General features: G+C 35.3%; 1 protein-coding gene and 1 non-coding gene across 2 annotated transcripts in view; one reads left to right on the top strand and one right to left on the bottom strand.

Annotated features, from left to right (window-relative positions):
- LOC143432211 (protein krasavietz-like) overlaps positions 1-13,515 on the top strand; it is a 215,391-nt gene that overhangs the window by 104,774 nt on the left and 97,102 nt on the right. The gene's annotated exons all lie outside the window — the stretch shown is intronic.
- On the bottom strand, positions 10,581-10,652 carry Trnad-guc (transfer RNA aspartic acid (anticodon GUC)). The gene has a single exon. It is a non-coding gene; the product is annotated as a tRNA-Asp (tRNA).

The raw sequence follows: 13,515 nt of genomic DNA, 5'->3' as shown, positions 1-13,515 counted from the left end.
ATTACTGGGAGGAAAAAAAGCCATGCACAAAACCCTCTTCCTCACATAAAAAATACACATAAAATACACACCAGACACCTAAAACAACATCAACATCTCAGACACAAAACACAAATAGAGTCTAATAGGAGCCCATTTTGAAAGAATACACAAACAAAACGACACTAAAGGAAACAATACAATAAAATAAAAAAGAAAAGAAACAACAGTACTCAAAAACAAATTTATCAGTGAAACAAACACAGTTGCAACAAACACTAACACAGTTCACAAATAATTCATCAGCTCACAATCCAATAGAAGCCCACTAGAAAACTTTTTCATTTCACAACACAAACTCACCACACTCCAGAAAACAATAATGAAAAGAAAATTGTATAGCTTTGACAACATACTCAACATAATACTAAAAAACTTCCACAAAAATAAATGTACCTATATGCAACAATATTCAACAACAGCTTACTTGATAATTACAGACCAATAAACCTCCTACCCAACATCAGCAAATTTTTCAAACGAATAATACTACAATCGATAAACAAACACACAAAAAAACATCAAATAATATCTCCATATCAATTTGAACTCAAACACAAAATATCCACCATACACGCAATAAACACACTAACTTCACACATAAACCATGCACTGAACAAAAACTTATGCATAGGCGTTTGTCTCATTGACTTGAAAAAAATCTTTGATATAGTCTGACTAGATGGACGTTTATATAAACTACGCAAACTCAAATACCCACATCAACTAACAAAATCATCTAGAATATGACACAAGGCAAAACATTCATCATACACGATGGCACACACTTAGCGCACAGAAAATTCAAAATTGAAAATGGATTACAACAAGAAACAATCACGTTACCAACACTATTCAATATCTACACAGCTGCAACTTTAAAACTTTTTTCAACAAACACAAGCAACAAGCTCAAGGCCATCGCCTTCATCGATGACCTAATAATTTTCTCCACCAACAGAAACACAACAACAATTTGAAAAACATTACAAGCTTTCTTTAAAAAAATAGCCATCTACTTCACAAACTGAAAAAATTTTAAATGAGAAATAACGAAAAATCAAACACTCATCCCGCACAAAAACACAGTCAAATACTTAGGATTAACAATAGACACTAAATTCACATACATAAATAAAAACTGTAAAATTCTCTGTTATATGCTAATAAGGCCTGTAATAACATTCCCCTGTCCAATATAGTATAATGTTAAGGCTATTCTAAAGGCAATGTCTAAAAGTATGCTTTAACATGTTCAAAACAGCAGAATCTAATTACACAAAGAATTACAGAAAAAGCACACTACTAAATGTAACAAAAATACCTCGAATAGATACACACATCATAAAACTCTGCAAGAACTGCTTTGTAAAAATGAAAGATACACAGCACATCTCAGAACTTATCAAGAAACAACTAACAAATGTAAATCAAATTATAAAAACAATGAACACGGGATACATCCATCAATAAAGATGGATACATAACAGATACAGACAACATACCAATAATATACCATGCACAAAGAAAAAATAATACAAAGGCCATTAATTGCACACCTTTGAGCAAAAGGACCAATCAAAATAACACGTACCTAAAATATTGCACACAAATATCAAAAGCAAGCAAATCATATTCACCATCTAAAAACACAAAATACTGGTGATTCACAGCAGATGATATTAACACATCTATAAATAATATAAATAGTTGTAAATAATTGTAAATAAAATAGAAATAAGGCTTTAATTGTAAAATAGATTATAAGATTAAATAAGGCTAGAATTAGGACTAGACATAAGTAGACTAAGAAAAATTAGAATAAATCTATTTTTAATATTCATGTACACGCTTTTTTTACATAATTTGCCAAAATTTACACTTTTGGGCGCTACAAAAATACAATGATACAATATAGAACATATTAAGAATATTAAGAAAAAGAAAACAACAATCAACGTGCGAACAAACAGACTAACTCTGATCAAAATCAGGTATACGAAAGCTGGACTAAGCTAAATGACTAATTTAAAGAAAAAAACATAAAATAAGTTAGTTTAGGACGTAAGTTAGATAAGTTTATGTAACTTTATATCCAATGTAATGCCTCATAACTCTGAATAAACGTATCTATAAAAAAAACGTACATACTCTCAGATATATTAAAGCTCCAATAATACTTTGATATTTTCAACTATCATCTGCACTGTGTGGCTCATACTAGAGATCAATATTTTTCGAGCGCTGTTTTCAAATCTGGAAAGAATCTCATTGGAATATGTAATCTGATATAGCATGATTATATTTTTGCTACAATCTTTAGTTACCTCCAGTCCCAGAAAATGATATACTACTTCCAAATCCTTTATTTCAAAGTTTGAATGTAGAATATTCTTATGTTTAAAAAATCAGTAAATCGTTGACATAGACAGGTATATACACAACTTCACTTTGTACAATCTTTGAATAAACACATATATCATGAGGTGACTACTTGAATCCAGCTTAGAGCTTTTTACGTTGTTTTCTTTATCGAACCTTCATCTAAGTCACTATTTAGGAAAGCTGTAGTGACCTCAAAATGATCAATTTCCAGAGCTAATTGTACCGCTCTATTAACAACCTTACTGTACTACGTCTCGCTATAGGTGAAAAGGTTTTATCATAATTTACTCCAAATCTTTGAGTAAACCCTCTGGTTACCAAGCATTATACTTTGTTGGGTTACCATCTGTGTTATGTTTGAGTTGTCTTCTTGTTTGAAAACCCATTTGCAACACTTTAGTTTCTCGGTTTTTGAACTAAAGTCTAAGCATCATTGGTCCTAAAGAGTTTATTTCAGGCATCTGTAAATTTTATTGACTGCGGATCAAAATGTGAGTATTAAGAAGACAGGTCAGTGATAGTTTCATTTTAGAACAGTCGTTTTTTATAAAACGAATAATAAGACAAGTTTTTCCTCTCATAGTTGTTATGGAAACCAATTTACTTTTTAAATTCAATACTTACCCATTTTTCAAGTAATAAACTCTTATATTTGACTAAAAATATCAGTGCCTTTGGCCATGTCATTTATTGAAGTAAGAATGCATAGTTCTTCATTAACTTCCGAACTATTTATTGGTGCAAATCTAGTAATTATTGCAAGCTTAGGTACACACTATTTACATCGGTACTTTCATCGAGTGCTATGCTAGTTCATTAGATAACTAGATAACAAATCACTTTTTGGTCATATCTTCCATGTAATGCTGAATTGTCTTAGCTGTTCTTTATTTATGAAATTATTAAACAAATATTCAGGATAATTTATGAATGCGTCTTTCAAAAAGTGTTTGCCGTCTGTAAATGGTTTTCTATTGGTACCAATACTAAAAGCTGTAACAAAGCTGACAAAAATTCTTCATTTAGCATTTCATTCACATGTATACATTGTGTCATTATTACATATACAGATATTATATCTGTGCATAAAGTACATATCAATTTATCATTATTTTTGATACATCCATATGTTTTTTTCCACAAATCTTATAATAATCTTTTTGCTTTTTATTTATTCGTGGCAATCATTTTTTAAAAATAGTTATTTTTATTGTATAATAGTTGCACTAACATTTTTGAGCTACTCCACGCAATTATAAAATTTCTTCAAACAATGTCGCTGTATTCCATCTATGTTTGCTAACTATCATCTATGTTTGTAACTTTGTAATCAAACTAAAATGTTATTCCTATTATTTATTTTCAGTTTATTTTTTTATGTACTCCTGAAGTGTTTGTTTAGAGTATCTAAGCACACACTTTATACTTGTGACTAATTTAATGGATGGTTTATCAACATACCTACTCGCATTATTTACTGCAACACTAATATCCTAATACTCTATATTTTAATAATAAAAAACTTCCCACTAGTTTTAAATCCAGCATATTGTATTTGTTCAGTAGTTTAATTTTACTCCTTTTTTTTGTTTCTCTCAATTCCATCCCAACAAATTTTGTCGGTTTCTTAATTACCACCATTTGAAATTCCTTTGTTAAATCTTCAATTAAGATCTCTATCTCAGCTTTATCGTTGCCAATCACTAATCCATTGCCTACATTGATAGCTAGGAATAAACTGCTACTCTTTCTTCTAAAAATGCATTGCTCAGTTTTTAATTCTTCTAGCCCTCTTGATTTTAGGAATGTTGAAAATCTCTGATTCCACTTCAGTGGTGCTCTATTGAGTTTACACATATTTCCTTTGTAGTTATATCTTTCCAGGGGATACATGTATATTGTTCCGTGGCACACCCACGAATCTTAGGACGTTTTCCAGACCCCTTTTCTCTGTTCATTTAGTTTCGTTCTGTCATACATTTTTTCATTTCGCCATTGTCAACCGTGGGCATAAATTCTATCCAGGAGTCCGGCAGTGGACCTCAGACCCTATCTGGAAGGTATTTAACTAACGCTTTGGAACCCACGAAACTCAATAACTACCTTCGAGAGGCAGTTCGTTTATTCCATTACACATTGTCTGAGTTCGAGTTTCTGGCTTCAACAAATGAAGACCCACTTAACCCGCATTGGGATTCCTAGAAAAAAACTCTCCAAGCTTAGAAAGACCAGACCTAGCGCCCATTAAAAATGTCATGTTTAACGGCCCATGCCTGACAGAACGTAGACTTTGCGGCCACTTTCTCTTTTTTGCATTTCCACCTCCCAGATACCATACACTCCATGCGGATAATGTTGGACACTCGTCATAGGCCAGTGTCAACGTAGCCACCCCCAAAACAAGACTCACATGGTCGAATTAGACGAAAGAACTACCCTCTCCAAGGTTAGAATCTTTTAAGATCTCCAAGGGAAGTCAGTTGAACTTCAGCTTTGAACGTGAACGTTCATATCTGAACCGAGACTTCATCGAATTCTTACAAATTCATTCCGCCAACTATCAGAAGCGATCAAGAGAAATATAGTCAAGGAGGCACGCACTCTCCAGGAGTCGGGCTCTTTCAGCTTGATTGTCTTGCCACAGCATACAATCCCTGAAAACCCATTGCATACCAGGATTGATCTGCAGTCAACAGACAATCTCTGGGTCAACAGTTAGTCTTTCAATACAGTAGTCTCACAGCAGTATCCCAGTCGCGAGAGCAGCAGTTACTCCTCGCGAGAAGTTGCTGTGACGGTCGGAAGCCCTCAGTCTTCACTACCATGACCTGAGCCCTCACCTGCACCAAAGAAAATCTACTTGCAGTGGATCGACTATAGTTTTCTTCGATTGCTCTTTTACACACCGGTCTCAACAGTCGGATGCACCGAGCAGAGCCTTACAACCTCTGCTGGTCAGTTTACCTGGCCGCTGTTGAATCACGGGTATCGCGTCCCGAATGACGCGAAACATATATATCCTCTTTTATTTTATTGTATAAGTATGATTGTTTGACTATCAAAAAATATTGTGTGGAGCATTTGTACTCACCACATGGGCGTAACCGTTTCTTTGTAATCCAACTGAGATTGTTGTTCAGAGCCTCTGATGAGGTTAGTCGGACTCTGTATCTTTCATCATCTTTTATTTTAGTGGTTTCACTTTTTTGCTTTCTTCTCATCTATCAGTGTCCAAGTCTCATTCACTTTCTTCCCTTTTACTTTGCTCCGAATCTTTCGTTTCCTCTTCACTTATTAAGTCATCCAAGCCTGAGTTTCCTCTGCATTTCTGTCGACTGCTTCTTCTTTGTTTAGTTCTCCAAACTCTCTTATATCTTCTTCTATCATTGTTTCCATATTTGTTTCTATCCATTCCTTTTCACCTTTTGCAGAATTAGTGTTCTCGACAGAATTACTCGTCTTTTCTTGAAATTTTTCAATTATTACTCTGTTACTTTCACTGTCCCGCAATCTATATCCGTTTTGGGCATATCCTATCATTTTGTATCTATTACATCTTTTCCCCAACTTTTTGAGTGGTTGTAACACTTTAGCATCCGATTTTTCAGATAGCAGTGCATCCGAACAATCCGATATTGGATAGGTCTAGCTTTCTGGGTTCCTTCATAACTCTACAGGGCTATTTATCCTCTTAGCTTTTCTATTCAATTGTGGTGTATATGGTATTTTTCTTGTTTCTAGCTTTATTCCACTTTTTCTACTCCTGTATAGAGTCCATTCTCTGTCTTGCCTTCTGCCAATATTATTCTGTTCCCTTGATTTATTAATACTTTGCCCCTTTGAACAATCACATCACCACCATTTCATGTAATTACATTTACACACAGTAAGTTATTGTGCAGTTCTGGTATATATATCACCCCTTTCAGCTTGCACTCTGCGAATGTCAGTGTGCCTTTTTTTTCTGGTTTCATGGATTCGTTGGCCTTTGCCACCCCAATGTCAAGTTTTTTTCCAATCATACTCTCCATTCTATTGTTGTTATTAATCTTGTGTGTTGTAGATCCTGAATTCGCTATTCAATCTTTACATTTGCTTTTTGACCAAGCTAGAAAGTTAACTTTATTGTGAGTGATTTTCTTGTTATAATAATTTGTTTTCTTGCAAATCATGCACCATAACTGATTTGACTCATTACACTTGTTAGACTGATTTTGTCTTACTTTGCCATAATTTTTCGTTTGAGCCTTACTTTTTACATGCCCTTGCTATATGGCCCATTTTGTTACAGTTGAAGCATTTTATTGATGCCTTAAATACCAGTAATGCTAAGTCAAGATATTCAACGTCTTATCAAAGATATAAGCAAAAAATTCCACCATTAACTTGCACTTCTGTTCGTTGTCCCTTTCATAAATTGATTGCAGTTGTACCCACATTTCGTATGCTGCGTTGCAATTCAATAAGTGCATTTTTTTCTTCTAGGTACCTGTCACAGTCTCGTGTCCAATTCTTCTTCCTCTTTTTTTAATAATTTTTTTTTTGTGCAGTGTTTTGGGCCCATAACCTGTTGTTTTATTTGTCACAAATATTTTGCAGAACGCTTCGCATATATATCTGCACACTTGTCGCCTTTTTTACCTCGTTTTTAACCTTGTACAAAATTACAAATGCTGTCAACAGCATGTTGATTATTCTGAATCTTTTACTTGTAAATTTATAGTAACACGTTGTAATACATAGAGAAAGGACTTCACTTGTATTTGGTAGAGACAGAACAACACTAATTTTAAGAAGAAAAATACATATGCATGGGCCAGATACATGCATAGTTGATGGACAAAAATTATAGGCCAGTGAAGGATATAATATATTATACACTATGATATAAATTAAACATCTCCAACACATTACAATTGTCATCTTAATTAAGTTATATTAATTGTACGTTATATTAACATAATGTGCAGAAATAGCACGAAACTGTACAAAAAATCTTAATTGGTAGGGAGAAAATAGAATGCGTATAGTTAACAATGCTACAATTTAGAGATTTAAATTATACTACTTTCCTACTATTGGGGAATCGAACTCCGATCTCCCGCGTGACAGGCGGGGATATTGACTACTTTTTTTTGGAAGCGTATGTTTATTATGCCAATAAATATTTCTATAAGCGGTACAATAAACCTAAACATACAAAAAAAGGATTGCAGAATGTCTTAAATTATGTGATTAGATAAAAGACTCATACATCGAGCACGCGCAATCTTTACATTGGTTACATGCTTGCTACACTTAATGTTACAATTGTCATTGTTCTTAAGTAATATCACTTATATGCTAAATTTACATTATATACAGAAATATTACATTATATACAGAATATGAAAACTATACAAACGACCATAATATTAGGGAGGGTGCAGGGGTATATGAGGTTAATGGTTTACTATCGTTGTAAGGTTATGTATATTATTGCTTTTATAGCAGAAGGAGAACGGCAAAAATTTTGTTACTCCCCGGCGGGGAATCGAACCCCGGTCTCCCGCGTGACAGGCGGGGATACTGACCACTTTTTTTTTTTTTTTTTGTAAGCGTATGTTTATTATGCCAATAAATATTTATACAAGCGGTACAATAAACCTAAACATACAAAAAAAGGATTGCAGAATGTCTTAAACTATGTGATTAGATAAAAGGCTCATACATCGAGCACGCGCAATCTTTACATTGGTTACATGCTTGCTACACTTAATGTTACAATTGTCATTGTTCTTAAGTAATATCACTTATATGCTAAATTTACATTATATACAGAAATGGCATGAAAACTATACAAACGGTTGTAATATTAGGGAGGGTGCAGGGGTATATGAGGTTAATGGTTTACTATCGTTGTAAGGTTATGTATATTATTGCTTTTATAGCAGAAGGAGAACGGCAAAAATTTTATTACTCCCCGGCGGGGAATCGAACCCCGGTCTCCCGCGTGACAGGCGGGGATACTGACCACTTTTTTTTTTTTTTTTTTTGTAAGCGTATGTTTATTATGCCAATAAATATTTATACAAGCGGTACAATAAACCTAAACATACAAAAAAAGGATTGCAGAATGTCTTAAACTATGTGATTAGATAAAAGGCTCATACATCGAGCACGCGCAATCTTTACATTGGTTACATGCTTGCTACACTTAATGTTACAATTGTCATTGTTCTTAAGTAATATCACTTATATGCTAAATTTACATTATGTACAGAAATGGCATGAAAACTATACAAACGGTTGTAATATTAGGGAGGGTGCAGGGGTATATGAGGTTAATGGTTTACTATCGTTGTAAGGTTATGTATATTATTGCTTTTATAGCAGGAGGAGAACGGCAAAAATTTTATTACTCCCCGGCGGGGAATCGAACCCCGGTCTCCCGCGTGACAGGCGGGGATACTGACCACTTTTTTTTTTTTTTTTTGTAAGCGTATGTTTATTATGCCAATAAATATTTATACAAGCGGTACAATAAACCTAAACATACAAAAAAAGGATTGCAGAATGTCTTAAACTATGTGATTAGATAAAAGGCTCATACATCGAGCACGCGCAATCTTTACATTGGTTACATGCTTGCTACACTTAATGTTACAATTGTCATTGTTCTTAAGTAATATCACTTATATGCTAAATTTACATTATGTACAGAAATGGCATGAAAACTATACAAACGGTTGTAATATTAGGGAGGGTGCAGGGGTATATGAGGTTAATGGTTTACTATCGTTGTAAGGTTATGTATATTATTGCTTTTATAGCAGGAGGAGAACGGCAAAAATTTTATTACTCCCCGGCGGGGAATCGAACCCCGGTCTCCCGCGTGACAGGCGGGGATACTGACCACTTTTTTTTTTTTTTTTTTTTTGTAAGCGTATGTTTATTATGCCAATAAATATTTATACAAGCGGTACAATAAACCTAAACATACAAAAAAAGGATTGCAGAATGTCTTAAACTATGTGATTAGATAAAAGGCTCATACATCGAGCACGCGCAATCTTTACATTGGTTACATGCTTGCTACACTTAATGTTACAATTGTCATTGTTCTTAAGTAATATCACTTATATGCTAAATTTACATTATGTACAGAAATGGCATGAAAACTATACAAACGGTTGTAATATTAGGGAGGGTGCAGGGGTATATGAGGTTAATGGTTTACTATCGTTGTAAGGTTATGTATATTATTGCTTTTATAGCAGAAGGGGAACGGCAAAAATTTTATTACTCCCCGGCGGGGAATCGAACCCCGGTCTCCCGCGTGACAGGCGGGGATACTGACCACTTTTTTTTTTTTTTTTTTTGTAAGTGTATGTTTATTATGCCAATAAATATTTATACAAGCGGTACAATAAACCTAAACATACAAAAAAAGGATTGCAGAATGTCTTAAACTATGTGATTAGATAAAAGGCTCATACATCGAGCACGCGCAATCTTTACATTGGTTACATGCTTGCTACACTTAATGTTACAATTGTCATTGTTCTTAAGTAATATCACTTATATGCTAAATTTACATTATGTACAGAAATGGCATGAAAACTATACAAACGGTTGTAATATTAGGGAGGGTGCAGGGGTATATGAGGTTAATGGTTTACTATCGTTGTAAGGTTATGTATATTATTGCTTTTATAGCAGGAGGAGAACGGCAAAAATTTTATTACTCCCCGGCGGGGAATCGAACCCCGGTCTCCCGCGTGACAGGCGGGGATACTGACCACTTTTTTTGTAAGCGTATGTTTATTATGCCAATAAATATTTATACAAGCGGTACAATAAACCTAAACATACAAAAAAAGGATTGCAGAATGTCTTAAACTATGTGATTAGATAAAAGGCTCATACATCGAGCACGCGCAATCTTTACATTGGTTACATGCTTGCTACACTTAATGTTACAATTGTCATTGTTCTTAAGTAATATCACTTATATGCTAAATTTACATTATGTACAGAAATGGCATGAAAACTATACAAACGGTTGTAATATTAGGGAGGGTGCAGGGGTATATGAGGTTAATGGTTTACTATCGTTGTAAGGTTATGTATATTATTGCTTTTATAGCAGGAGGAGAACGGCAAAAATTTTATTACTCCCCGGCGGGGAATCGAACCCCGGTCTCCCGCGTGACAGGCGGGGATACTGACCACTATACTACCGAGGAGTTAGACAATGGTTCGGTTTTATGATGTGTACTTAACAGAAATATTTTCTTTGGTTATAACCACCAATATTTATTTGGGTTTAGTCTATGTTTATCCTTTACATCTATTCTGGACAGCTTGCAATTAAATCTCATAATGGGATTGCTGGATTGGATGTTCCTATTGTAAGTGATTTTCTTTTCATACGTTTTTCTGTTTACGTGGTAAATGATTGGAATGTTATCCGCATTCTGTATGTAACCTTCGCTGTCCAGGTAGATAAAGGATTCGGGTGGAGTGTATCCGGTTTCCATTGCCTTTGCAAAGTACAATGGATTTGGATACGTAGCACTGTAGATGAGGCTATTGGACGTTATATTATTGATATTTGACCAGTGGTTTCTTATAAGCTTTAATATGAACAAGTCTATCCTGATAAGTTTTGCTTCTTCGTAGAGTTTGCAGTTGCTGATCATTTTCTTGTAGTTGGATTCCGGTGATCTGTATTTGTTAAGGCAGGCTCTCAGGCATTTCCGCTCGAAGATTCGTAGCTTTTCCATGGTGCCTGCGCTAATGTTGAACCAGATGGGGCAGCCGTACGTCAGGATGGGTCTTACTAGTAGCTTGTAACAGAGAATTTTAACGCATTTATCGAGGTCTTTGGAATAAAAGAGTCTTTTGTGGATAATGAAGGCTTTTTGCGCTTTTTCTATTTGGATTAGGATATGGTCGTTGTAGTTTAATTTAAAATCTAAATGAAGGCCTAAGTAACGAACGATGTCTTTCCGTGGTATTTTGTTGTTCGTGTTACTATTGTCGCGAATGTGAAATTTCGAGGCGTATGTTCTTACGTCTTGGTTCGCGTCCGAGATTTTCGATATATATGGTCTGAACAAGATCGTTTCGCATTTATTTATATTTACTCTTAGTTTCCAGGTTTGGAAGTAATCCTGCAGCTTATTGAATATTTCTTGTAACTGAATCTGTAATTTTGAGACTTTATTATCGCGGATGTAAATTAGGAGATCGTCCGCGAATGCTATTGCCATTTTGTTCTCGCCGTTATTTAGGCCGTATAATCTTAAAAGATCGCTTATGAATATATTAAACAAGACAGGAGAGTTCACCGTGCCTTGTTGTAGGCCATTTTCTATATTGAAGGCTCTACTTGACTTTTGTTGTCCGTTTGTTACGTAAAATTTTTTATCATGTAGCATGTTCCATAAAATTTTTATCAAATGAGTAGGAAAATCCTTCTTGAGGAGTTTGTAAAAGAGTCCATCCAGCCAGACTGTGTCAAATGCTTTTTCTAGATCTATCATCACTGCTCCGACGCAATCGCCCGCGTTCCTGGCCCAGCAAATATCGGAGGTAAATTTCGTGATCGCGTGGACTGTGGAATGTTTATGTCGGAAACCGAATTGGCATTCAGGAATTATATCGCTCGCGTTGCTGAAGTTAACAATCGAATCGTTTACTATGGTTTCGAAGACTTTGCTAATGTTTGGAAGAAGACTGATCGGACGATAGCTATTAGGGTCACTACTGTCTTTTCCTTTCTTTTTGATTGTTATTAATTTGGCAGTCTTCCAAGCTGCCGGAAAATGTGCCGAATTTAGGCAATTGTTAAAAAGAATTGTATAATGGAGTATGTATTGTCGCGGTAAGTGTTTTAATACAATATTCGGAATTCCGTCAAAGCTTGCCGATTTTTTGTTATTTAAATTTCTGAAGGTGTTCTCTAGCTTAACAAATGAGGTGAAGAAGTTGGGAGGGATCGACTTCACGTTTGGGCAGTCTGCTACGTTTGAGTCTGTGAATGTACATACTGTAATGTTCTCGTCTCTGTCTCTTTGTATTTTTTGTCTCAGAGAATTTACTTTCTGTTGTATCAAGTTGGAGAGTTGTGGTTTTCCCATGTGTGCGTTTTGAGTGTGGACCGATTCGAAATGGGTGCCGAGAACGTCTAGCTTGTGAACTGTGTCTGTGATAAGAAGTCTGCCGTGTTCGATCGGTAGATTCTGTGGGCTGATTCTGGCTCTTCTCAGGAGATCTGTGTTGGAGGTGTGGATTTTCAGGATGTCTATTTCGTTGCTGTCTTTTGGTCTGAATATGCTATTTACGGACGGGAATAGTTCGCTGGGATTTTTGATGGAGATTTTACTAACCTTTCTTGACCAGTAATTACTTACTGACTCTTGAAAGGCTTTCTTAATCTCGTATCTAATTATTTTGAGCGTTTCTTTGTACATGCTAACTATGGAGTCGTAGGCTGAGGTATAATTCCGTGGGTCCGTCAATCTGTTAATCTGGGTGATTGTGTAACTTTTTTGTTTTCGGAGGTTTTTAATTTTAGGTGTAATGTATTTGTCTGTGGAGTTTTTGTCATGGTCTATTCGCGGGACAGTGGTTTCGATAGCCTGCAGGATGCTTTTGTTTAGTGTATCAATGTGATTATCAATTTCGTTTGTCGTTAAATTTCTGTTATTGGGGATAATCTGCTGGTCGTGGTTGATTAAAAAGTCATTAAATGTTGTCCAGTCAGTACTGCTGAAGTCATACTTGATTAGTGGGGTTGTCACGTCGAGTAGGAAATACTCTGTCGATGGTATAGATATGGTTAGTATGGAAGCTCTGTGGTCGCTGTCGTATTTGAAGGATTTAAGCAGGTTAGGCCCCTCCGTGTTGAGGAAGGAAATTCTATTATCAGCGAGGCACAGGTCTATGAATGCACCGCTTTTTGGATAGGAGGGGACTGCTGTTCTGTATAGTTCTATTTTATATGCGATTTGGTTTTCTAGGATCCATTTGTTCAGAGAGACCCCGCGTGCGTTATTAATTGAGTTTCCCCATGCATGATGTTTGGCGTTTAAATCGCCGGCT

This window comes from Xylocopa sonorina, unplaced genomic scaffold (genome assembly GCF_050948175.1).
Source record: "Xylocopa sonorina isolate GNS202 unplaced genomic scaffold, iyXylSono1_principal scaffold0059, whole genome shotgun sequence".
NCBI classification, from domain to species: Eukaryota; Metazoa; Arthropoda; class Insecta; order Hymenoptera; family Apidae; genus Xylocopa; species Xylocopa sonorina.
The sequence above is the reverse complement of the archived record's forward strand: the minus strand, read 5'-3'. Positions and strand labels throughout refer to the sequence as shown.